This window comes from Dermacentor variabilis, chromosome 2 (genome assembly GCF_050947875.1).
Source record: "Dermacentor variabilis isolate Ectoservices chromosome 2, ASM5094787v1, whole genome shotgun sequence".
NCBI lineage: Eukaryota > Metazoa > Arthropoda > Arachnida > Ixodida > Ixodidae > Dermacentor > Dermacentor variabilis.
In genome coordinates, this window is record NC_134569.1 from 256,170,360 (window position 1) to 256,196,033 (window position 25,674).

General features: G+C 46.4%; 1 long non-coding RNA gene across 1 annotated transcript; it reads left to right on the top strand.

The window, feature by feature from the left end:
* On the top strand, positions 1-23,442 carry LOC142571253 (uncharacterized). Its single transcript, XR_012825817.1, has 3 exons — positions 1-173; positions 22,708-22,788; positions 23,336-23,442. It is a non-coding gene; the product is annotated as an uncharacterized LOC142571253 (long non-coding RNA).
* Positions 23,443-25,674: the final 2,232 nt, after the last annotated feature.

The window sequence follows — 25,674 nt, forward strand, 5'->3', positions numbered from 1 at the left end:
TTGTCTAATTTGTTTCACTTTGCTGCTGTCTTTACAGCTTCTGCTTATTTCCTCTGCCTGCACCTTATATTTGTTGTGTTTATCGAGACCTGGCCTGTCTCTGCTTCGTTGAAGACAAATGGACACAAGTACTGGTTGCTGTTGGTTTGTTTGGTTTGCTCGGTCTGAGCGTGGTATGTATATCCACTTGCTAAAAGGGTATGCTGCTGCGTCTAATACAGGTACTGCTCATCTAACGGTAGATTTAATTAGTAGTGGTTTGAGTGAGAATTAGTTGGTTTGAGTGATGTATGACACCAGAGAGTTATTGTTCTAGAAAGGTGACAAAGCTGGTCCACAAATTTAAGGTATAGAGATGCTTAACCATTTAAGTGTTCTAAGTTGCCATGAAGTATTACACACATTTAAAATTTCAGTTGCAAAAGACATAGTAGAAGAAGAATCCAGAGGATTTGCTGCCAGATGTCTTGAGACAATAAATTGTAGAGAAAGCATTATAGTGTGAGCTGCCAATGGTTGTCGTCAGCTCTAACCCATTTTTCTATATAGTCACTGTTCCTTCATTGTCTTTTGCCATCACATGCTTGTTATAAACAAAAAATTGAGCTGATTTCCCCTGATTTCCCCTGATTTTTCTCGCTCATAAGATACAAATGTGTTGATTTCTGCTGCCTTGGGGCCTCATGGTAGAAAACGAGTGTTTTCATGTGCTTTGTAGAGTGGGTTTTTCAAAGTATACTACACAACTGCCATCATAACTGTGAGTGCTGCTGCCTAGCGCTCCCACGGCTATGCTTAGTACATATGCGCAGCTATCCAAGAAAATTGACATTGGGACAAGTGCCGTTGAAGCTCACTTGGTAGAGCATTGCAAGCACAAGGAAGAAAACGTGGGCTCAGCTTCGTTGTCTCTTATGCAAAGCATTATCATGAGCTGTCTTATCATGAGTTGTCTTAGTTATCATGAGTAATGTGCCTGATGGTGGGTTATTAATCTGGGTCCTTAGTGCAGCGGCCCAATTCTTTACCCATTAGGCTAAAGATGCATGCATAGCGCGCCAGATTAATCTCATTGGTTCTCTCGTAGCAGCCAATTCTTTCAGATGTTATGTGGCACAGAGTTTGGGATTCACCCGTTTCAGCTCAGATGCAACAAAGCAGGTGTTGTGTCTATTTCGGTGAGAAGTGTGTGCAGTTGTTTTGGTTTCTCTGTGTTGACCTATTGTGCTTTGTATTTCATGTGGTGTTAGGCATTACCTCAATTGCAGCTTCAATGCTGTGCCCATTAAACAGTTGTAGGTAGGTGCTTAGGAGTAACGGGAAGCTCATTCTACCTCATTCGCTCTTGCATACAGCAGGTAGTGCGTTCAGTTTAGTGCCATGCACCTGTGTGGGGCATTTCCTTGTTCTTATTCTGCTGATGTGTTGTACATAGGGGGAAAGTCAATCCTCTACATCATGGTTGTCAGTGCCGCTGAATACAGTGCAGTCTCTGTCTCGCTGCCTTGAAATAAGAGGTGACATCTGGGGGTAAAGTAGCATCTTGCTGTACCTTGTCATCGGGCATAGCCAAGGTTGTGGTTGTGCAACCCAAGGATCCTGGAACTTTCTGTGGGACCAATGGCATCGATGTTGAAAAGTGGCCGGCTATGTACGAACGTGTGAGTGGAATCAACAAATCGGACCCCACGCGTGTGCTAGTTAACCTGTTGTTCTACCTAAGAGGCACGGCAAAGGTGTGGTATGAAAGCCACGAAGAGGAGCTAACCAGCTGGGACCAATGCAAAGAGGAGTTGACAGAGTTGTTTGGCAAACCAGCCGGCCGTAAAATTGACGCAAAACAGGAACAGGCCTCCTGTGCCCAATCCCCCACGGAGTCCTATCTCTTGTACATCCAGGACATGCTGGCACTTTGTCATAAAGCAAACCCAATCCCGACATGACAGAAGCTGAGAAGGTTGGGCATGTGCTTAAGGGCATTGCTGACGACGCCTTTAATCTGCTCATGTGCAAAAGCTGCTCTACAGTTGATGTTATCTTTAAAGAGTGCCGACAATTCCACCACGCCAAAAGCCGATGCGTCTTGCAACCATTCGCCAGACTTCCCACTACTGCTGCAACGCCGACGTGTGAAGATCAACCCCCACACAGCAGCATGCGTCGCCATCGGAGGATGTGGTGCGAATCGTTGACGTGAACTGGACGCGATGGCGCCTGCATTTCTGTTCGCCTATCCCTGATGCTAGAACATTTTCAGTCCCCTTTTTACAAGCCATCATTCACCAGGAACTTGAAAACATTGGCTTACATTCTGTCTGTGCTGTTGCCAATCCCAGAGCTAACAAACGCCCTTCTACTATTTTTGCTCCACCCCGACGCTTCTCTCCGCGTTATCGCAACCCGACTGAGTAGAGAACTGCGGACGACCAGCCGATATGTTTCACCTGCTGCCGCATTGGTCATGTCGCCTGATGCTGTCACAACTCGTGGCCCTTAACAGTTCGCATGCCAACCAACCTGAGCCGTTTTGATGAAAATGCCCGCAATGTTTCGCCCACCGCCGAATCTAACAGCGCCAACTCTGCTAGGAACATGTGGTACAGTCGCTCACCATCGCCGCACGGACACCAGTCTCGTTCACCGCAAACACGTCGCCCATCTTCGCGTTCGCCACAGCCACGTCGCCTTTCGTCCCCTGTGGCGTTTGGCCGCACCCGTTCGTAAAACTAAGAAATGCAGCCCTCGGAGGTGGTGCTGCATTGCCTAATGCTGCAGCAAATCCTCTGTCTATGCACACAAGGAGAAGTGTAATTGGCGTTAAAATAGACAGCATAGCTGTCCAAGCACTCATCGACAGTGGGGCCCACATACCTGTGATGAGCAGGGGCGTAGCCGGGGGGGGGTCATGGGGCTTGAGCCCCCCCCCCCCCGAAATTTTCTCGTGCTGTCCACGTACCGCTGACCAAAGCAACCCCCTGTGCTGGAAATCACTCTGGATTTTGTCTAGAATGTTTTTTTTCACGCTCGTAAAGACATTTCACCGCGAACATTGCTAACTCGGGCCGGATTTCGCAGCAACGCCCATGCACCGTGAGTCACATAACGCAAGCAGCCCCATCTGAGCACAAGGTTTCAAGGGCGTGTTGATGGCGAACGGGCTCGCCGCAGCATCTCGCGGAGGCCGCGGAATCTAGGGAGCGAATGGATGTCAATTCCGAAGCTTTATGGGTATACCATTCCTATAAACTTTTGATGTGAAAGGTGCATTGGCATTTCCAAAGTTGTGCTTTAGATTTTCAACTGCAGAATTTTGTGGGTTTAATGTTGTTATAAACATTTGATGCCAAAGGCGCATTGACTTTTCTAACGTCATACATCGAAACATACGAGACAAGCCAAATCAACACACTATCGGACAAGTTGACAAAGCACGCAGCGAGGTCCGCTGAGACGAAGCGTTGTGCTGGTTCATTTGTGCCATCATGCGACAAAAAATATCAACATTTTTTTTTTCACTCAAGCCAAGACATTCATGTCAAGACAGTAAAGCCAGCAAAGGTAAATACGTTCTTATATATTGTTTCTATTTGGACCGTTATTTGCGAGGACACATTGCGTCTCTTCAATTTTCTTGTTCTTGCTACCCCACCCACGCGCTGCCAGAGCCAGCCAAAGCGCATGCGTTTTTCTGGTGTTGCCCCGACCGCAGCGCGGCGCACTTAGGTGCGCGTTCGGTTTTTTCTGGCCGAGTGGATTTTCGCCACGCAGAGTTTTGGACGCTTTCTGACTAGCAGACGAGAAAAAGAAAGAATGGTTGCTCACCGCCATCACTGTGGGGATTCGACTGATTGCACCGCGTTCGCTTGAGCGCAAAATCTCTGGAAAGTCTTGTCTCGCCGGTGTAGGATACAGAGCAGTGTGCGTATTCTCGGTGGACCAAGAGTCTCACGTTTTCTTCGATATTCCTTCGGTAGCCACACTACGTGCCCAAAGTAGGCATTCGATTGTGGCCAACATGCTTTACTTTGCGTTTTATTTTAAATTCCGTGTTCCTGCCCCACAAAAGACAAAAAGACATTGTCGCAGCGCAGCAAATTGTCGCATGGTGAAAGTTCAACTTTGTTACTTCTTTTACGGAAAGTAATGGGCCACGGGACGCTTCAGTTACCGGATATTGTTACTATATTATTGCGATAGCAATTATATGAAACTCCAGGCTCATTCCTGCCGTCGCCGTCGTCCTCATGTTCCGTATAAAGTCCAAAGGCAATAACATCGTGACCGCGCACCGCATGCTGTATGCGAGCGAAAGCTTGGGGAGGGCGGTGGTATGGGTGAGCCAATGATGGCGGCTCAGTCTTGTGTGCGCAAAGTAGGAAAGCGGGGAGGAAGCATGCCGCCTTCCGTTAAGCACGATACATCGGGTGGAGTGGATGGAATGGGGGCGGGTAGAATTCTGTGAATCTGTGATTGCGCAACATGTTTATTTGCCTTGTTTGACGCATTATTTACAGTGATTTTTTCTTAGATACGTAGATTTATTGGAGACTTATACGTATATTTAAACATGCTGTGGCGAGGTTTCGTGAATACGTGCAGCGAGCTTTGTTTCCGGTGAAACATTTTTTGCCCTTTATCAAGCTGTATCTTCGCATTTGTATATTCCATTGTATCTTCGCATTTCTGATGTACGAGGGCGAGTCAAATGAAAGTGAGCCTACCCAGCCCGTGCAATAATTCGGTTCAATATCTGCGAGGCATGCGCGCAGCACACAGGCATCTCAGATACAAAAGTGACTCGCAGGTGTGAGGATAAATGTTCTTTAATGCTCTCAAACACTGAGTTGAACATGGTCGCGTGACATAATGAACGCTCCAGAAGTTGAGCAGCGTGGTGCCGTGAGGTTTTTGACAGCTGAAGGTGTTTACTAAAAAGAAATTAGTCGCCGTGTGGCTGCCGTGTACGTTGAAAATTGCACTTCATTGGCCACTGTGAAGCGTTGGAACAAACGGTTCAAAGAAGGACGTGAAAGTGGCAAAGGCGATCCAAGACCGGGCCAAAGCCACCGTGCAATCACCCCCAACAAAAATGTAGTTTGATGAGCTGATAAGACAAGAACGGAGGATAAGCATCGACGAAATGGCACAGCGTGTGAACATCAGTCATGGTTCGGTTCACGCCATAATTCATGAACATCTCGGTTATCGGCTTTTGTGTGCGCAATGGATGCCCAATATTTTGAACCACTGCCAGAAGACGGAGAAGTTCGGCGCTGCCTTGGCTCATCTGATGCGGTATCACAGTCAGGGTGACGACTTCTTGTCTGTAATTGTGATCGGGGACGAACCATGGTGCTACTACAACAAGTCTGAAACACTACGGCAAAGCTTACAGTGGAAACATTCGTATTCACCACCCCCCAGAAAGCAAAGGCCGCCGTTTCCGCCGGAAAAGTATTGACTTTTTTTTTATCGTCAGGGGTCATTACTGATAGAATTTGCTAAAGCAGGAGGCTATCAATTGTTTCCGATATCGTGAACCGCCGGATTGTCTGCGTGTCGCAATCAAGAACGAACGACGCGGTAAATTGACGAATGAGGTCATCTTCTTCCACGACAATGCCCGTCCCCATGTCGCTGATTTGGTAAATATAAAAATGGCAAAATTCAAGTGCGAGATGCTGCAACATCCACCGTACAGCTTAGACCTGTCGCCTTACGACCTCCACCTTTTGGGACAACTGAAGAAGCAGCTGAAGGGAACCAGATTTGTGTGGGACGACGAGGTGAAAGAGTCAGTTGCCGACTTTTTGAAGCAGCAGCCCAAGGAGTCCCAAGACGGGAATCACGCGACTCGTTAGTCAATGGGACAAATGTCTAAATGCTCATGGAGACTACTCTTAAATAAAGTACCCCGTTTGTCATACATTCGCATTGGCTTACTTTCATTTGACTTGCTCTCGTATATTTTTCACAACTCCTGGCACATGCTTCTTTTGACAGTGTGTAGCGTTCAAGAATTCCTTTTCAGCATCTTTGGCAATGGCAATACAGTTATTATTGATGTATTTGATCGCTCGACAAATTGTTTAAGAGGAAGCTTTAGCTCGGGCCCAATTCCGACACGGCCCATTGAAGTACATGTAAAACGCGGAAACGTTTTTCCGAGATAACCCCTGGATCGATTTTAATGAAATTTGTTGCATTTGAGACAGAACGTTGAATTCTAGTGTCTGTTCAAAGCGGAATTTCGATTTAGGGCCTGAATTCTGTTTCGAATATTTTGAAAAAATCAAAAGTTCGAAAAAGATAGAAGCACGACGTTTACGAACTAGTAGCTCTGCATCAAGAAAAGATATCGCGGTTCTGTAAACGGGATCTACTATAATTGTCAAAGCGGACAAATTTGTGTGTTAATTTGTACCTTACGTGAATTGGTTACGTTGTGTATGAAGGTTCTGCAAAAGCCGTATTTCTAAACAATTTTTTTGAAATTCATGTGTATATAAATTTTGTCCGCTGTAGATGTACTGTTAGATGCAATTCACCGAATTATGATAGCGTTTTTCATTGTTGAGTTACAGTTTTAAACTTGATAGTTTCGTTTTCTGAAATTGCGATTTTTGCCAATTTTCAATGAAGAATTGACGACCTAAATGAAAAATTCGAAATAAACAGTCACTAGAATTTAAGTTTTTTTAATTCAACAAATCTTTTCAAATTTAGTGCAGTTGTTTCCAAGAAAAACGCATTCTCCTTCTACATGTATTTAGATTGGAGTACCCGAGCTAAAGCTTCCTTTTAAGGAGGAGGCCGAGCTGCAACTTGAGCCCGCCCCCCCCCCCCCCGAACGAAATTTCTGGCTACACCACTGGTGATGAGTGCTAGCCTGCGTAGTCGTTTAAAGAAGGTCCTCACCCCAGCAGCTGCCCGAGTGCTTCATATGGCTGACGGTGGAATGCTGGTTCTTGGAATGTGTGCTGCAAGTATAGCTGGCTGCCCTACTTCTGTTCTCTTTGCTGTGAGCAACATCTTCCCTCACAACGTTATCCTAGGATTTGACTTTTTATCCACTCATTCAGCTCTCCTCGACTGCACGGCCGGCGTTATTCATTTAGAACTGCCTCAACTCGCCGATGCTCCGAGCACCGCCCCACCGCACTTGTGCTCGCCTCGTGATGTGCGTCTGTCACCTGAAGCAGTTACGTCACTTTGACCGCCCAGCCACAGGTTCTTCCTGATGGTGAATATGTGCTTCGCCCCATCATCGATGTGCTTTGAACCGGTCACGGTTACTAATAATGACATCGTTTTACCGCTTCTGAATTTCAGCCTGTGCCCTCAAGTGATTCCGGCCAGCATGTTCTTGGACAGCGTTTCTAGTGGTTCTGAATTTGATATTGAGAGCCTGAATTCTCAGAGTGGTTTACTAGTGTCAATCTCAGCTCCCATCTCTGGTTCCTTAACGGACGACTTTGCGAAAATGACTGCACTTAACCTCACCTCTGCACAGGCCAAGGACATACGTCTCCTGCTTGAATCGTACAGTGGAATCTTTGATTTCGGCAACAGGCCTTTAGGCTGAACATCTGTTGTTCACTACCACATAAACGCTGGAGACACAAATCCTATTTGTCAGCGTCCCTATCGTGCATCGCATGCTGAACGTCGAGTCATCCAATCAGAGGTGGGCGAAACGCTCCACAAAGGGGTCATCGAGCCATCAGCCAGCCCTTCGCCTATCGTCGGTGTGAAAAAAGAGATGGTGCCTGGCATATTTTGCGATTATTGCCACTTAAATGAGATCACGCGAAAAGACGTCTACCCACTACCATGCATCGATGACGCCTTGGACTGTTTGCACAGAGCTAAATACTTATCGTCCATCGATATTCGATCCAGCTACTGGCAGATTTCGGTTGATGAAATGGTTGGAAAAGACAGCCTTCATCACACCGGATGGCTTATATCAATTCAAAGTCACGCCCTTTTGCCTATGCAATGCTCCTGCGACATTTGAACTTGTGATGGACTCTTTTCTGCGATGCTACAAATGGACGACCTGTCTTTGTTACCTTGACGAAGCTGTTTTTTCTCCCATGTTCGGCAGCCGCCTTACCCGACTCACTGCCATTATTGCGGTGTTTCTGAAAAGCCGGCCTCCAACTCCACGAAGTGTCAATTTGGGCGCCGTCAGATTACCGTGTTGGGGCACCTCATTTACACATCTGGTGTCCAACCAGATTCGGAAAATGTTCGTGCCATACGCAGTTTGCCTGTGCCACATTCTGCTTCTGACGTGCGCTGCTTCGTCGGCCTGTGTTCTTACTTTCATTGTTTCATCAAAAACCTTGCCAACATTGCTCGGCCTTTGACAGATCAAAATGAAGAACACGCCATTCTCATGGGGCCCGGAGCAGGCTCAGGCGTTTGCCGCTCTCATCAGGTTTCTGACCGCCCCTCCCATACTTGCCCACTTTGATCCATCTGCACCGACCGAAGTCCACACTGGCGCAAGCGGTCATGGCATCGGCACTGTTCTCAATCAACAACAGAATGGTACGGAGTGCGAGATAGCTTACGCCAGCCGCCTGCTGTCACCTGCCGAGAGAAATTACCCCGTCACCGAGTGGGAGTGCTTTGCTTTAGTTTGGGCTGTCGTCAAGTTCCGGCCATATTTGTACGGCCGTACATTTTCGGTCGTTACAGACCACCACGCACTGCCGGCTGTCTTCCCTCCGGGACCCGACAGGACGGCTTGGTCGCTGGGCTTTGTGGCTCCAGGAATTTTCATTTATTGTCATTTACAAGACTGGATGCCTCCACAAGGACACTAACTGCCTCTCGTCACCCTGTGGATCCACTTGATCCTTCTGTGCATGATCCGGTAACCTGCGTGATGGCTTTCGCTGTCATGACTGACATGCGCACCGAACAACAACGCGACGAGTCCTTACAGTCCATCATTGCCGGAGTGCAATCACTCCGGCAGCACTGACGGCACATGCCGCATGTTCTTGCTGCACAACAGCATCCTCTACCACCGCAATATGAACGCTGATGGCCCTGAGTTGCTCCTTGGCCTTCCTCGTCATCTGCAATCCGTTGCTCTTGAACAACTTCACGATGCCCCGACGGTGGGACACCTTGGAGTTTTGCGTACATACGATCACGTACAACGCCGGTTCTTCTGGCCAGGTGCTTTGTGCTTTGTGCTTTGTGCACTGTTATGTCGCAACTTGCGAATTGTGTCAGTGCCGGAAGAAACCTCCCCTACCACCTGTCGGATGACTCCATCCAGTTGAAGTTCCCTGTGAACCGTTCTCTCGCTTAGGCCTTGACTTACTTGGCACTTTTCCGACGACCACTAGAGCTAACAAGTCGATTGCCGTCGCAACTGATTACATGACACCCTATGCCATAACAAAGGCGTTGCCGACTAGTTGTGCAACAGACGTTGTCGATTTTCTCCTCCGCGACGTCATTCTCCACTATGGTGCACCTCGACAGTCATTACAGACCGCAGCTGCTCATTCTTGTCTCTACCCACGAAACACAGAACCTCTTAAAAACTTTTTGAAACGGCTACAAACGGCTATAGACGTCTTGGTCTATGATAAGACTGAAAACAGAATTTCTTCTAAACATAACCTCAGCACTTGGAATATGCTAGTATTTATTCTATCTGCGGCAAAACTCACTACTGGTGTCACTAGAGTCTGTTCTGCTAAACACATTCAGAATGTCTAACTCAAGAACTTTTCTAGATCTTTTTGTCTAAAAGTGCATAAAATGCCAAACGCCGTGTTAAATGTGCGGTTACCGTCGGCCGTCAGCGTTAGCGAATAAAAGACGCCACAGACAAATCGAACCCGTTGGAAGCAACATAAGTTAATTGGCTTTAATATTAAATAATTTCACACCAGAACTTCAACAATCAAAGGCGTGTTATTGCTTTCCATACGGGGTACGCACATGACGCCTGGAAACCATTCTATGCTCGCGCAGCAGGTATTTACAGCAGCAGGAGCGAAACGTCGGTGTTGCACAGCGGTGTCACAGAGCCACCGCGCTGCGATCACTTCGGCGGCACAATCCAAATTTGTCGGACATCTCATTCTGTGCTGGAAACACTGGGAGGCAGGAAGTTTGAAAAAACGGCCACTGCCGCCCGCTATGTCTCGGCCGTGGGTTCGTTATCCTGTTGTGCGTCGTTCTAAGCCGTTCTGTACATTTATACTGGATATTAACTGGAGTCATTTAGCTGTGCTGATGCTGTGTGCCGTGTTTTGGCATTAGTGCTTCGTGACATCGGCAGTATTGCGTGTTTTCGCCGACGGCTTACAACCACAATGGCGGGATCTGCGTTCGCCGCCTTCGTGTCTCGGTGGGTCTTTGTACGTCGCACGTTCGGATAACACTTTTTCCGGTAAGTGAAATACATTGCGCTTCGTTTTTCGTCAACAATGTGAATATATTTAGGTGTTACCCGCGACAATTCTTTATATATTGGCTCCTCTGCCCTGCGGCTTTTCGTCATCTTTACTTTTATATGAGGGTTCTGCTTGTGTTCAGCCGTTCAGCACTACCGCGCTCCACGGCTTCCACAACAACAGTCAGAGCTTTGCCCTGCTTGTTGGTCTTTGTGGTTAACGTAGCACGAACCTACCGAAAGGATTGCATTCGAAGACGACGCGCTGGCTGTAATGCTGAACCAGACTCAACTCGCCCTATTTTGTGTCCTTTTGTTCTTACGTGTGCGCGCGTGTGTCAGTGACTATGCAGTTTGTAGCGTTCCCACTTTATAGCAAAACAAAAAAATATAACTGCAGTGTTTACTTCATCTATCCAATTCCAAATTAAATCGTCTGCTGATGTACAAATTTCACTTGTGTTTTGTTCCAAATAAGCAGCAAAACCTTTAACCTAGTAGGTGCTTCATCTGGGAGTGAAATCACGACAGCTTGGCATTTATTAATGAATGACTGTGACTGGGTCACCTTATTTGTAATTGCAAATCTGCCTTTCAACTGACTTGATGCTATCTTATTTTGTCCCTTTCACTCTATAGACGGCTGGACATCCTTCTTGTACCTTGGCACTAGCTGGATGACGGGACCTCATCATGATCAGTGTAAGCCAATGTACTGTACCCTCTCTGGTCCTTCCAGTGCTATTTATATGTGTTAAGGCCAGGGAGCGCTTCGTGGTAAAATAGCTAGTTGGTGTCTCACAAACTGGCATTTTCTTGCACTGGTCCATTATAAGCGCCCACTATTATAACCAATCTCTGTGCCAGTGTGCATACACAGTTCTACTAATAATTAGTTTCCCTAAGCCTTACAAAATTTACCTGTAGGTAGCCATTCCTATGTAAGAACTCACAAATTAACTCTGCTGTGTCATAGAAGTATTCCATACATGAGTAAAAATTTTCTACAACAGTGTACATTACACCTTACTTCCCTAATGCACAAATGTATTCAAGCCAGTATTTGATTAGTTTGGTATTCTAAATGTTTTCTGTGTGATTTAGTTTTTTTACAGGAACTTACTGTACAGCATCAGCAAGAGTCTAATTCAAGATTTATGCGTGCTGTAAAAGGTGTGCTTTGCCGCTAGAATTGATAAAACATGGGTCAAGGCTTCCATACAAGGACAAACTTCAATTTCGCTCTACCACCATCAGCACTTGGCTGGCGCTTGCAAAATGAATCACATCAAGTAGCTTGTGCCAGACTGTTTTTTAACCTTATTGTGAGGAGATCACAAAGTGATCTGTGGAGGCGCCTGCGTCTGAGATATAGATTGCGCTGCAGCATATGTGCGTGTAGAACAGGCATGATGCTGAGGGTTCCAGCAGTTTGCAGAGGTGCTTTTAAAATTTTGTCATAACTGCAATTTTACCTGTGCTGTTTTTTATCACCTATTTCAATAATATCATTGGAGGTGTTATCAGAATTTATCAATCTATTTGCTCTGGCCCATTAGCCTGCCACATTTGCCTTTTCACTAGGTGGGCAATTATTCTGCATGGACCATTACTTGAATACACCTTTTTGTGTGCAGTGGTTTCTCAGTTGCAAGTCAGCATAGATGCTCAGAATTACCTGACGCTATAGATACACTGATGAATTTGCCACCTATACGAATCACTTTGCACTTTCTCACGCAAACAGCATGTTAACACTTACAAGTCAGTGGGCAATGTTATCGTTTCATCACATCATGAGATACTTTCAACTTTGTATGACGCATCATCCAAGGTGTTGCGTCATTTGTGTAAGGTATTACCCGAAGCCAATTAGGGTCACATGAAAATATATCAACAAAAGTAATTGATTCAGCTAGGAGTGTTGCTTTGGAACACTACTTTATCACCAGTCCTCCTTTGCATGCTACCTGCTTACTCTGTACTGTGTCATGTTTAAGTTTGAAATAAAGGCAACAGCTAGGCAGCGCAAAATGCCAAACTTGCTTTTAGTTCAACAATATAAAACGCTATTTAACTTTTAATTAAGTTAGTACATCATTTACCTGCAGAGTGAATTACTGTTTTAAACTGATTATATTTTGCAGGAAGCTTCTCAGACTTGTTTGACAAATTAAGTGGCTTTTTAGCCACAAAACACCATACAATAAATTAAAGGCTGGCTTTGACTCTGCTATGCAACTTAATGACTATATGCCAGGAACAAGGTCTCAGAGTTGTGGCGCTGGCTAACACTCCCAGCGTTCGACTAGGACACATAAATACCCAAGAAAGTGGATGGGCAAACGACGCCGCTATAGCTCAATTGGTAGAGCATCGCACGCAAAATGCGAAGGTTCTGGGATCGTTCACCACCTGCGGCAAGGTGTTTTTTCGTCCACTTTAATTTCCATTAATTTATCGTTTTTTATTTAATTTATTAAGCACAAGTAATTTCCCCTAAGTTGTCCTTGGGTGTCGGTGTTTGTTGGCTTCTTATGATAGAGAATATACTAGTCATTTTAAACATCATCGCATACATACCTTAAGATAGCCGTAGTTTAAGAGAAAAGAGTGCTTAAATTTATTTTTAATGTGAGCCAAACTTCTTACTTAGCACATATTGCTGATTGAAGTTCTAATTTCAACATTCCCATTTCTTCCCTTGCCCTTTTTTTCCTGTTCTGTGCAGGTATTGCTTTCCTATGTCTACAAGAGCCGTCACGCGTGGCCTGTGACAGCAAGCTTTTATGGGCAGCCAGTACTCTCCTACGAAGGCTGGCCTACTCTGGCAGCGGCGGCAATCATTTTCAAGATTTATCCATGATCACCTTTGCTGCTATTTGTCACTCTTGTTAATTACACTTTCTGCATCTTTTCTAATTTATTAGGTAATAAAGCATGAGTATGTGACATGGTGTGAAGTTGATGCCTTGCTGCATTTTCGCTTGCAATCACCTTTTATGCATGAAAAGCTCATCATACAATTTATGAAAAAATAACAGCATATTATGATTTATCTTTCAGTTCTTGTAACATGCAACGTACAAGGAATTCACTAATGGATGGTATGCCGAAGAACTCGCCATTATTTCTGCGTGATGCTGTGCACGCATGTGGCGTTACCTTACAAGAGGCACCCAGAAAGTAAGTTACAATTTACTTTTAAATGAAGCATGGACATCAGAAAAAATATATTTACATTGCTAGTTAGAGTGGTTTGCAGAGTGTTTTTCCAGATGTGTACTATCCTTTATTTCTTAACTCATTGCAGCACAGTGGCTATTATGCCCCCTGTAGCTGAAACCAGGATGTAATTTTTGCCTGAACTGCAGCATCACTGACAAAATTTTTCTTTGCTAGAAACTATTTCAATTTGGTGGAGACCCAGCAGGGCGAAGTTTTGTCAATAATGACGTGTTTCACGCAGAGATGTTCTTATTTAGGTCAATGAGTGAACATTGGAATTATATCGGCATACAATACAGATCTTGTTTTATTTGCAAAATAATTCTGACAGGTGGCATTCAATTGATTGGTCTAATTAAAAAGCACAAATTCAAACACTATTCCCATGGTTCACATCTGAAAAAACTACCTCTGCATCACTCTATCCGACAATATAAACTTTTTTTTTCTGATGTCCATGCCTCAATTAAAATAATTTGTAACTGTGGGCAAACGTCGTGTTACTGTAACAGCTGCCGCAAAAATTTGAGGGAATGTCTAATAAAAGTCTTCAGTTGTTCTTGTCAAGCTGTCCATTAGCCAACTTTTAGCGTAACGTTAGCAGGGCTTACTGAAATACTTCTAGACGTCCATGGCTACAAAATGTCTTGATCAAGACAGCTACTAGGCTTTTGAATTAGCCGTTCAAGACATCTTTTAGACATCAAATAGCTGCTTGCGTGTTTCGTGGGTAGTTGTCGACGACCTCGATCGCTGTTGTGCCACTGAGCACAAGCTGTCCACCGCCTACCAGTCACAAACAAACGGTCTTATGGAATGTCTCAACTGAACAATCACAGAGATGCTGTCGATGTAGGTCTCCAACGATCACCGCGACTGGGACACCACGCTGGCCTACGTGCCGTTTGTGTATAACTTGTCCCGACGTGACACTGCAGGATATTCACCCTTTTGTCTTTTGTATGGTTGCAACCCCACTTTGCCCTTTGACATCATCATCCCTTCTGTGCCACGTGTTGCAACTGATCATGCTCATAAAGTCATCGATCGCACTCACAGGGCATGTCAAGTCGCCCGATCTCGTTTATTAGCCCCGCAGCATATACCAAAAGAGTTATGACTGATGCCATCGCGATGTTAAGTTCGCACCAGGTGCTTGGATGCTCCTTTGGTCACCATGTTGTCGGGTTGGCCTCTCCCAAAAGCTTCTCTCTCGCTACACAGGGCCTTATGAAGTCCTAAGTCAAGTTAACGAGGTAAATTACGAGATTTCGCCACTTCAGTTTGATGCATCCTCAAGTCTGACGCCTGTTGACGTCGTGCATGTTTTGCGGCTGAAGCCATACTTCGCTCGCGATTCTTTGCCTACCATGAGCCGAGACGGCGCTTTACCATCCGGGGGTCTTGTTACGGAAGGATGAAAAAAGAGAGCAAGAAGACTGCAGGACGCTGGCTGCTGCGTGCTGTTGGTGGTCAGCCATCTTAACTACTCTGCCTCATCTTGTATATTGACACGTGTACTTCTTTATCTTTATCGGGCGACCACTTCTCGCCGCCTAACAAATGTTATCGCACAGCACAGGACGTGCCTGCATGTAAAAGAAGTTTCTGGAATGTTATCGATGGTTCCGTCCACTGTCTTTCACCGCAACTTGTGTTATCTGATTGCATGTGTGCGCAACGCGAATAATGTGGAACATTGTGGAAGGCACGCGGGTCCCAGCGATTGCTCTGGAACATTCGACGACAGATGTATCAAAGCCGATGCGCTTGACCCGTTCATCAGATTTTCGACGACCGCCGATCATGTTCGCCGCTACCATCCTTCTTTGAGTATAGCCTCTTTTGAGGGCACAAGTTCGTCCAATAAAATGCTCGTTTCGTTAATCATAGTTTTGCTGCCTTCTCAACCGTCACTGCCACGTGACATCTGGTGAAGGTGCGGGGTCGCAGCCGCAGCCGGAAGCTATGAGCTACGCCGCCGTCGCCCGCCGTCAAGGCCCCCCTCCACGACCCCGCCAGGGCCCTATGATGCCGCAATTCCGTCGTTCACCGCCGCCAGCCCGCCTGCTCGTCGCCCAGTGCCGCTACGCGAGGAAGACGGACATTTGGCGAGCCCCCGACCACCGCCCGCTCTGCTATCACTGCGGAGAAGCCGGCCATGTGTGCCGCCTATGCCCATACCGCAACTTGGGACTGAGAGGGTTCACCGTCAGCGCGCCGCGTCCACAGCATGGGGAGCGCCCATGTGGCATCGCCGATTACCTAGCCGCCACTCAATGCGACTCTCGACGACCGTCCCGTTCGCCGTCACCAGGCCGCTACCTGTCGCCGCAACGCCGTCCATACACTGGCCCAACCCGGGGCCGGTCAGCGAGCCCATATCCGGAAAACTAAAAGCAGCAACCGATGGAGGTGCTGTTGCTGTTCGTCGAACTGACGGAGATCCTCTGCCGCCGCCGAAGACGCCGAAGAAACTACCTCGACGACATAACGACACGCCGCCGTCCCGACGAAGTGTGAAAGCAAATACGACGACGACGAAAGACGACCTGACGACGTCCCATACCAGCCACATGTCAACGCGACACAGCCGTGATCCGACGCCAAGAACTAACTTTAATGCAAGACAAAGAACCACCGACCTCGACGCGCTTTTCGACGGCCATGCAGTCACCGCCTTAGTCAACACGGGCCGATTACTCCGTCATGAGTGGACACATCGCTGCCCAGTTGTAGAAGGTTAAGACTGCATGGGAAGGCCCACAAATTCGCACCGCTGGAGGACACCTGATTACGCCGACTGGAATCTGCACGGCAAGAATTACCGTTCATCACCGGACTTACCCTGCCACCTTCGTTATCCTCCAACAATGTTCACGCGATGTCATTCTAGGCATGGACTTCCTAAACCAACACGGCGCAGTCATCGACCTGAAGTCGAACTCGATAACCCTGTCTGAAGATCAAGCGATACCGCCGGAGAGCTCTCGTAGTCACCATGCCTAAAGCGTGCTCGAAAGTCAAGTCAACATGCCGCCTCGCTCCAGCATTGTCATTTCTGTCGGCACCAAAACACCTGCCGACGTAGAACGCGTCATCGATGGTGACCAACGCCTACTGCTCAACCGTGACATTTGTGTCGCAAGAGGGATCGCTCGATTGCACGGAGGGAAAACTGAAGTGTTGCTGACAAACTTTAGCCAGGAGTTCAAGCACATCAACAAGGGCACGACGATCGCGTACATCGAGGAAATTCTGGAAACTAGTAATGCCTTTGTCCTCTCGGATTCCGCCGCATCTACCCCGATGACCATGGTTCCCGAACCAGACTACAACATTAATACAAGTCTCCCCATGATTAAGCAAGAATAGCCCAGAAGTCTGCTCCGACGATACAAAGGCTGCTTCTTGACGTCATCAAGGATTCGACAGACACCAGTCGCAAAGCATCGCATAATCACCGAGGAGTGCGCTCGACCACTCCGCCAGAGCCCTTACCGAGTTTCGACGCGAGAATGTGAAGCTATTAGGCAACAAGTCGACGAAATGCTCCGCGACGACATCATCCAGCCGTCGAAAAGCCCGTGGGCATCTCCTGTTGTACTGGTGAAGAAAAAGGACGGAACCCTACATTTCTGCGTCGATTATCGTCGACTGAACAAGATCACGAAGAAAGACGTATACCCTCTTCCACGGATAGACGACGCATTGGATCGGCTCTGCAACGCTAAATACTTCTCGTCAATGGACCTCCAGTCTGGCTACTGGCAAATAGAAGTCGAAGAGAGAGATCGCGAAAAGACTGCCTTCATCACGCCAGACGGCCTCTACGAGTTCAAGGTCATGCCATTCGGATTGTGCTTGGCGCCTGCAACGTTCCAGCGCGTCATGGACACGGTGTTAGCAGGATTGAAGTGGCAGACGTGTCTAGTTTACTTGGAGGACGTGGTCGTCTCCGCCGGAAATTTCGACGGTCACCTTAGGCGGCTTGCGACAGTACTCGAGGCCATAAAATCATCAGGGCTCACTCTGAAGCCAGAAAACTGCCGCTTCACTTACGATGAGCTTCTGTTCCTAGGCCACGTCATCGGCAAATCCGGAGTACGCCCCGACCCGCAGAAAACAGCTGCCATCGCAAAGTTCCCGCAGCCCATCGACAAAGAGGCAGTACGTAGATTCCTTGGCATGTGTGCCTACTACAGGCGCTTTGTCAAGGACTTTTCAGGCATCGCTGAGCCGCTAACGCATCTAACCAAATCTGATGTCGAGTTCAAATGGCAAACGCCGCAGGCCGTCGCATTTCAAGAACTAAAATGACGCATGCAGTCACCGCCGATACTTGCACATTTCGACGAAGACGCCGATACCGAAATCCACACTGACGCCAGTAGCCTAGGCCTCGGTGCCGTCCTAGTCCAGAAGAAAGACGGACATGAACGGGTGATATCTTATGCTAGCCGGTCATTATCAAAAGCAGAAGGCAATTATTCTACGACTGAAAAGGAATGCCTCGCCATCATTTGGGCTACAGGAAAATTCCACCCTTACCTATATGGCAGGCCATTCAAAGTCGTCAGCGACCATCACGAGTTGATTGGTTAGCTAACTTAAAGGACCCTTCAGGACATCTGGCCTCAGACTGCAAGATAATGACGTCATGGTATCTACAGGTCCGGACGAAAACACTCTGACGCCGACTGCCTATAACGCGCCCCCATCGATCCCCCGCTGCAAGAAGACGAGGATGACAACGCCTTCCTCGGAATAATAAGCGCATAAGACTTCACTAAACAGCAACGAGCAGACCCGAAGATAAAAGGCCTCGTCGAGTATTTGGAAGGGAACACCGACGTAATACCTAGGGCTTTTAAGCGCGGATTGTCTTCGTTCACTTTACAAAACAACCTGCTCGTAAAGAACTTTTCACCAGTCCGCGCCAGCTACCTTCTTGTTCCGTCAGCGCTGCGTCCAGAAATACTCTACGCCCTACATGACGATGCAACCGCTGGGCACCTCGGATTCTCCCGAACGCTGTCGAGGATAAAGGAAAGGTATTATTGGCCGCATCTGACTGCCGACGTCGCCCGTTACGTGAAGACATGCCGAGATTGTCAGCGACGCAAGACACCACCGACAAGGCCAGCAGGATTACTACAGCCAATCAAGCCTCCTTGTCGACCTTTTCAGCAAATCGGGATGGACTTGTTGGGACCATTTCCGACGTCAACATCCGGAAATAAGTGGATCATCATGGCGACGGACTATCCCACCCGCTTCGCTGAAACTAAAGCTCTACCGAAAGACAGCGCAGCCGAAGTGGCGAAATTTTTCCTCGAGAAAATTCTGCTGCGACATGGTGCCCCAGAAATCCTCATCACCGACAGAGCAACAGCGTTTACAGCAGAGCTCACCCAAGCCATTCTGCAGTACAGCCATACAAGCCACAGGAGGACAAACGCCTACCACCCGCAGACGAATGGTCTCACGGAGTTCCTGAACAAGACCCTCGCCGATATGCTAGTAATGTACGTCGAGCACAAGACGTGGGATGCGGTCCTGCCGTACGTAACCTTTGCTTGCAACACGGCGGTGCAAGAAACAACACAGATCACGCCGTTTAAGCTGGTTTACGGCAGGAACCCGACTACGACGCTCGACGCCATGCTGCCGCACGTCACCGACGAAGAGAATCTTGACGTCGCGACCTTTCTCTAGCGCGCCGAAGAAGCCCGACAACTCGCCCGCCTATGCATCAAGAGCCAGCAGCGTACCGACAGCCGACACTAAAACCTCCGACGACGCTTCGTCGAGTACCTGCCCGGTGACCATGTTTGGGTTTGGACCCCTATACGCCGACGAGGACTGAGCGAGAAGCTTTTGCGTCGCTATTTCGGACCGTACAAGATCATCCGACGTATAGGTGCACTGGACTATGAGATCGTGCCAGACGGCATTTCGCTATCACAGCGGCGCCGCTCACAACCTGAAATAGTCCACGTTGTGCGACTCAAGCCGTACTGCCAGCGTTAATGAACTTTGGGATTTCACGTAATTGACATTTGGACTTTGTTTCTTTTCATTGTTTTGTTACTTTTCTTTAATAAGTGTCCTTTTGTGTTTCACTCTCTTATATTTGTAGCATCGGGACGATGCTTTTTTATTAAGAGGGGAGTAATGACACGTGTACTTCTTTATCTTTATCGGGCGACCACTTCTCGCCGCCTAACAAATGTTATCGCACAGCACAGGACGCGCCTGCATGTAAAAGAAGTTTCTGGAATGTTATCGACCTTATCACCAACTCTTAAGTCATCTTACCACATCAGCGAACCACTCCTGCTACCAAGTGTGCTAGTCCGGGTTTTACCTGCATTCCCACCTGTGCAGTGGCAAACGTTTTTGGCTGTTTACTGTAACTTCATATTTCAAACATTTGGTTGCATAAGAGGCTTCGGCAACACTGGCAACCCTAACGCCTGGGCAGCCTTCACGAAAGGCCACCAGCACCTCTTCGTTGCAGACTGTGCTCAACATTCTTCTTGGTTCGACTGTGACTAAGGACCTATATATCTTTCATTTGATGTGGCTGGTATTGGCGATGCTTTGATGCAGAAAGAGGCTATTGTCGCACATGTTAACCTTAGGCCAGAAACCAATCTGGCACAGATAGAAAGTCTTGTCTTTCCCATGCAGTGGTTCAGTCTCGCGAGGCACGTTCCTTCAGTCAATTTGCACACTGTCAATGTGAGTGAGACTGATCAAAGGTTGGCTATGGTGTTGGGTTTCTTGCCTGGTTTCGGTAGTGGCATCATGACCAAGTGTTTCCACTCTGTGGGGAACTTCAATGTTCTAGATTTCATTGATTACAAGCAATAGTGCTTGGCTTCATTGTTTTGGTGAGATTCCTCAACATCTGCTACATGACTCCATTTTTGCCATGTGCGCTTTAAGTGTTGACAAGCTCGAGAGCAATGACAGGTTCTGCCATCATAAAGAGGCTTTCCATTTTTTTGGCAAATGGTCATTAAGGTGCGTACAACTCTGGTGACGGTCAGTCACTGTGAGGTGGTCGGGGAAAGCATCTGCAGCGTGTTCCTCAAATTACTCAGATGTGCACTGAAGATCGAGCAGCATGTTTTCAATAGTATTACAGTATTTGGTTTTCCTGTTATAGCCGAGAATGTGTCGCATCTTACCGAGACCTATACGTTCAAATGACACACAGTGGTCCATTCACTAGTCTCTGGCAAGTTGCTTAGCATGACATCTTTGCCTGCTCAGTCTTGTGCAGAACATTGACCATGGTTTGTTGCATGCAGCCACAATTTAAGTATGTAGTATGCAGCTTGGCTTGCTCACCCCAAAGTTGCAGCAGGTGCTTGTCAGGGCTGAATGTTGCCCCAGTAAGCTCTAGTTCGCATGTCGCTCTTTGCAGTGTGTAAAGGATGCATGTTGCTAGTGATTCTCCAACACCTTCACATTCTGCAGACTCACGTGCGTCACAAAAATGGTCCCAGCCCAAAACCCCGATTTTTTTAATTTGGCACATTTTCATCCCTACACCAAGTGTTATACTGGATAATGTTTGCTGCCTCTTGGCGCAGAGTCGCACTGACACTCTGGATGAAGGCCCTAGTTGCCCATGCTAAGTAAGTGTACCTTCTGGTTTTAATGGAGGGTGTGGCAGTTGGGATAGTTGGTGTCATTTGTTAATTTGTGGTCTGCTTCATCAAGGTGCCATTCTCTTGGCCGTACGTCTTTGCATTCCCAATGTGGGTGATGTGCATTGAGCTCACCTCGACTGAGTATTCTGTGCTCTGGAAAGCGAATTTGAACATGTCAAAGCCAAGTGAAGTCGCCTCGGCTGTGGTGCCTGGTTTTGGGACAGAGGTAGACCAAGGCCAAAATGGCTTCCTTTCACTGCCTTAGCCTGCAGCACACCACCACAACTTTCAGATGAGACATGTTTATTCAAGCTGTTCTTTCCTTCCCCTAATTCAATAATAGCCAATTTTAGGAGCTGCAAATCAAGCTGACTTCAGAAGACTGCTGACTTTTTAGCTACTTCTAGTAGCTTATTGCGTGCTTAATTCTCTAATTGGGCATGACATGCTTCGTGCTTAAAAAATGAACTGGTTAAAGAATTCTTAGAGTAATATTAGGTTAGGCAACTCTGATTGAGTGATCACTGCTTTTGTCGCAAAATGTGGCAATGAGCTAGGCAGACGCTGTCACGACAGCATAGTGTTTAGGTTGTAGGAGTACAGAAGAAACAAAATTGGAGTTGTGAAGTTCAAAGCCCTATTTTTGTAGCCTCTCTTATACTGCTGACATCAGAGAGCTACAGATTAGTGGACGCAAGCAGCATGCGTAGACAAGAACCCGTTTGGGTATTTCTGGGACCCATGTGGTTTGCATAACCAAGCAGCACACGAGTCGCTTGCATCCTCTTATCCAATACTATTATTTTCATTGTAAAGCAACCAATATCGCAGTAAGTCTGATCAACCTGCGTCAATATGCTAGAAATATTTAAGCATTAAGGTGTGTCGGTTGAGTGTTTAAAGCACTTCACCACACCCTTGGCCACTAGACTTGTGCTTTCCAGTATTACTTGCTAATCAACTCTTAAGGTGTTTACGTTGTTTTTGTGTGCTCTAAGATTTTTTAAAGTAATGATAAAATTGTTAAAATGGAGGTCTGGGCTGTTGTATTGGCCATGTCATTCTAAAGCTGTTAGGTCTGACACTGTCAAAGAATTGGCAACTTTAATAAGCTTCACCTCACTACATATATGTATTGCGGTGGGACCATTCAGCATGTGAAAATAAAAATACCGGCAAATAGAGTTCGAGAGCACCTGAGATTATAGTAAAGCGGGCGGAGCAGTATCTTCAGGGTAACGGGGACATCATAGCTGGAACTCGGGCTGCCATACATCCCGTCACCTCAATACACTGTTTGCTTCATCGCATTACACAAATGTGCTGCGGTGAAGTTATCGCAGACGCATATACACATTCATTTGTCCCAACTTTGTACAGAACCCTGCGTCCCATTGCTAAATCCAAGAGCACGAAAAACGGGCAGCGATGCAGCTGAACATTGTAGGGCACAGTATTAAGGTACGTACACCTCACTGTGCTTACTGCGCCCTTAGTACAAATAATCTAACATCTACTCTGCATTCTAGTTCGTGCAATTCTGGCAGACCAAGATAGGGGAAGCGTAGCAGGGGGCGGCAGAAAGTTAGGTGGGCGGATGAGATTAAGAAGTTTGCAGGGACAGCATGCCCACAATTAGCGCATGAATGGGGTATTTGCTGTTTATTCAAGCATTTCGCAAATGCGGCTCGCTTTTAAGCACCAATTCTTATGTCTAAAAAGAACAGAAACGAACATCCAGTATTCTTTTTTAACTTTCACTAAGCTTATCATCTAGCTCAGTGTTAACATACAGTATTTATAGGTGAGGTTACAGAAAGCAGTAATAATTGACAGTAAACACTGCTTGGATGGTGAAAAACATGGGAATCATGTCATATTATTTTTTACCTTTCTTGGCATAGAAGGCTAAGCAAATGGTGATGTAGCAACACTGTAAAGACTGAATAAGATGGATGTGGAATGCCTTGATGACTTCTCTTTCTGTTTTTGATTTTGCCTTCGAAAGGAATTTATTCTGTTCCAGATAAGGGAGGCAGCTTTTGCATCTGCAACAGAACATTGGTGGATGTTGTGTGAAGCACTTTTTCCATGCTTTTTCACTACCTGAGCAAGGTAACTTTCTTGGTGCTTCATCACGCAATTTACACAGTCAACTTCCATTAATTCTGCTCTCACGAGACTGACGGGTCGAATTAAGATGCGAAGACCTGCTGAAGCACCGTTGATTCATTTGGCAATATGTGCTTGAGTAACACGCCTCTGAAACGAACGTGCATCAAATTTCTATTTGTCCACAGTATAAAACTAAAGTAGAAATGACTTAACTCCAAACCAAAGTAGAAACCTACGCGTGCCTCATTTTTTAGAATGGCAGCTGATTTTCTAAAGCCAGCTTCGCCGTATTACAGCCACGATATGTGGTAAAGCATATGAATGCTACAACCACGATTTTAGTTTCGCAATCGATTGCACAGCTAGGCAATTTTCGTCTTAATGTCCTTCGAAAACAAAAAGTGTTTGTTAGAATCAGATAAGTACCACTATCGGACATTGTCAGCTACCGTTACTGCTTGAAAATCTTTCTCAGATGGGTCAAATATAGGCATTTCAGAGAGGAGATGGCATTTGTTTAACGCATTCACTGTCCCCTAAGCTCTACTGAGACATACGCTGCCACTAAAAGGGGTCATTATTGGGGTCTGGTCAAGTTCGCATTATCCGGCGAATGCCAGTTTTAGGATCGAAATGATGAATGTTTAATCCCATAGAAATGCATGGGCGTCGTCCAGGATCGAATTAACTGAAAAAATTAAATTAACTGGAGTCAGATTATAGGAAGCTTACTATACACCCTTTTGTGTTCTCCAAGAAGTTGCCATTTTAATATGCAGTTTTCTTCTATCAGTGTGGCAATGGTGCTAAATTTAGCATTTGTTTGAATCATCCATTGTTCCAAGGACAAGCCTCAAAGTAGGGGCACACTTTGAGACTTGAAACATTTCCACATATAAAGGCAGGGCATGTTAACATCTGTACAATTAACATAAGTTGGCTGTATTGTCTGCATAGCATGTGGTTGCTTTTTTGGAATGTGGTCTTTTTGTAAAACAAAGTTGCATTTGTTTCAAATAAATTGCTGAACTATTGCCTGTGTGTTTTCCTGTGCTCTCTGTGCTGATTGCGCTTTTGAAAGTGCAGTGAGCAACTGCAGACTGAAATGTACAAGGCTTCACTTTGTCATGCCGGGAAGCATTTTGGCTTGACAAAGGAGCCTTAACCCCTTCCATGCACACACTTTTTTTGTATAAACACATCAAATGAAAGACAGTGACCTCTTCTCATGTATTTTAAAGCCTGGCAGTGTTAAAGACAGAGTCAAATTGTACAAATACACTTTACTGTTAAGTATTGCTGCTAAAACCTCATGCTTGTGTATAGTATGGGCATGCAGTGCTGGCTATGCCGTCGTAGAGCCGTGAAACAGCTTTCACCACACTGCTTGCTATAGCATTGCTGTGTTCTGCAACCTGAGGTCAAAACTATAAATGTCTAGAAGTTCAGCAGCACAATTGACAGCTATTTCCGTACGTTTGATGCACTACTGGCCAGGGACTTTTCGTCCTGTAGGCAAAACAGATGGGAGCCTCGGACGCTGTTTTGGAAAGAGCGCAGCGTACCTCGAAAGCTTCCTCACAATGCTTCACCAGCAGGTTTTGCCAGCGAGAGTGGAGGGGGGCACAATAATTTGACTTTACATGGTGCGGTACAATACCTTAAAATGCTGCTGCTTCTGGCTTCCATTTACTATGACATGCTGGTGCACTTCAACATGGAGCAACCCCATTTTACTAAAATTCTGAATTCTTCTATCAACATGGTGTGGTGTGGCTATCTATGATCACTGTATAAAACCGGGGCAAACATCATGTCTAAAAAATGCAAAAGCTGGTATAACTGTAATGAATGACTTGCAGTCATCCGAAATGTGTAAAATCGCTAGAATTGGTCAAACTCACACACTGCAGAGTTTAGGTAGTCCTGGCACAATTTTTTTCTTATGCGTCTGTAGCTGTCATTCAGTTAACTACACTACAAAACTTGAAATTCCTTCTATGCACAACAAATATATCCTCAACGCAAACATTTACACATGTGCCAAAGGCAGTGTGGCCCCATAATCTGGTGACAACCTTGCATGGTAGGTCACAAACAAATAATGCATGCTGCAGTTGTTCATGAGTAAGCCTTGCCATTATTAGGTCATTCAAAACTGAGCATGTTAGGACCACTATGCAGCACAACATTGGTCTTTCTGTCTTGGTGCAAACTGTGGAGTGGGTGCAT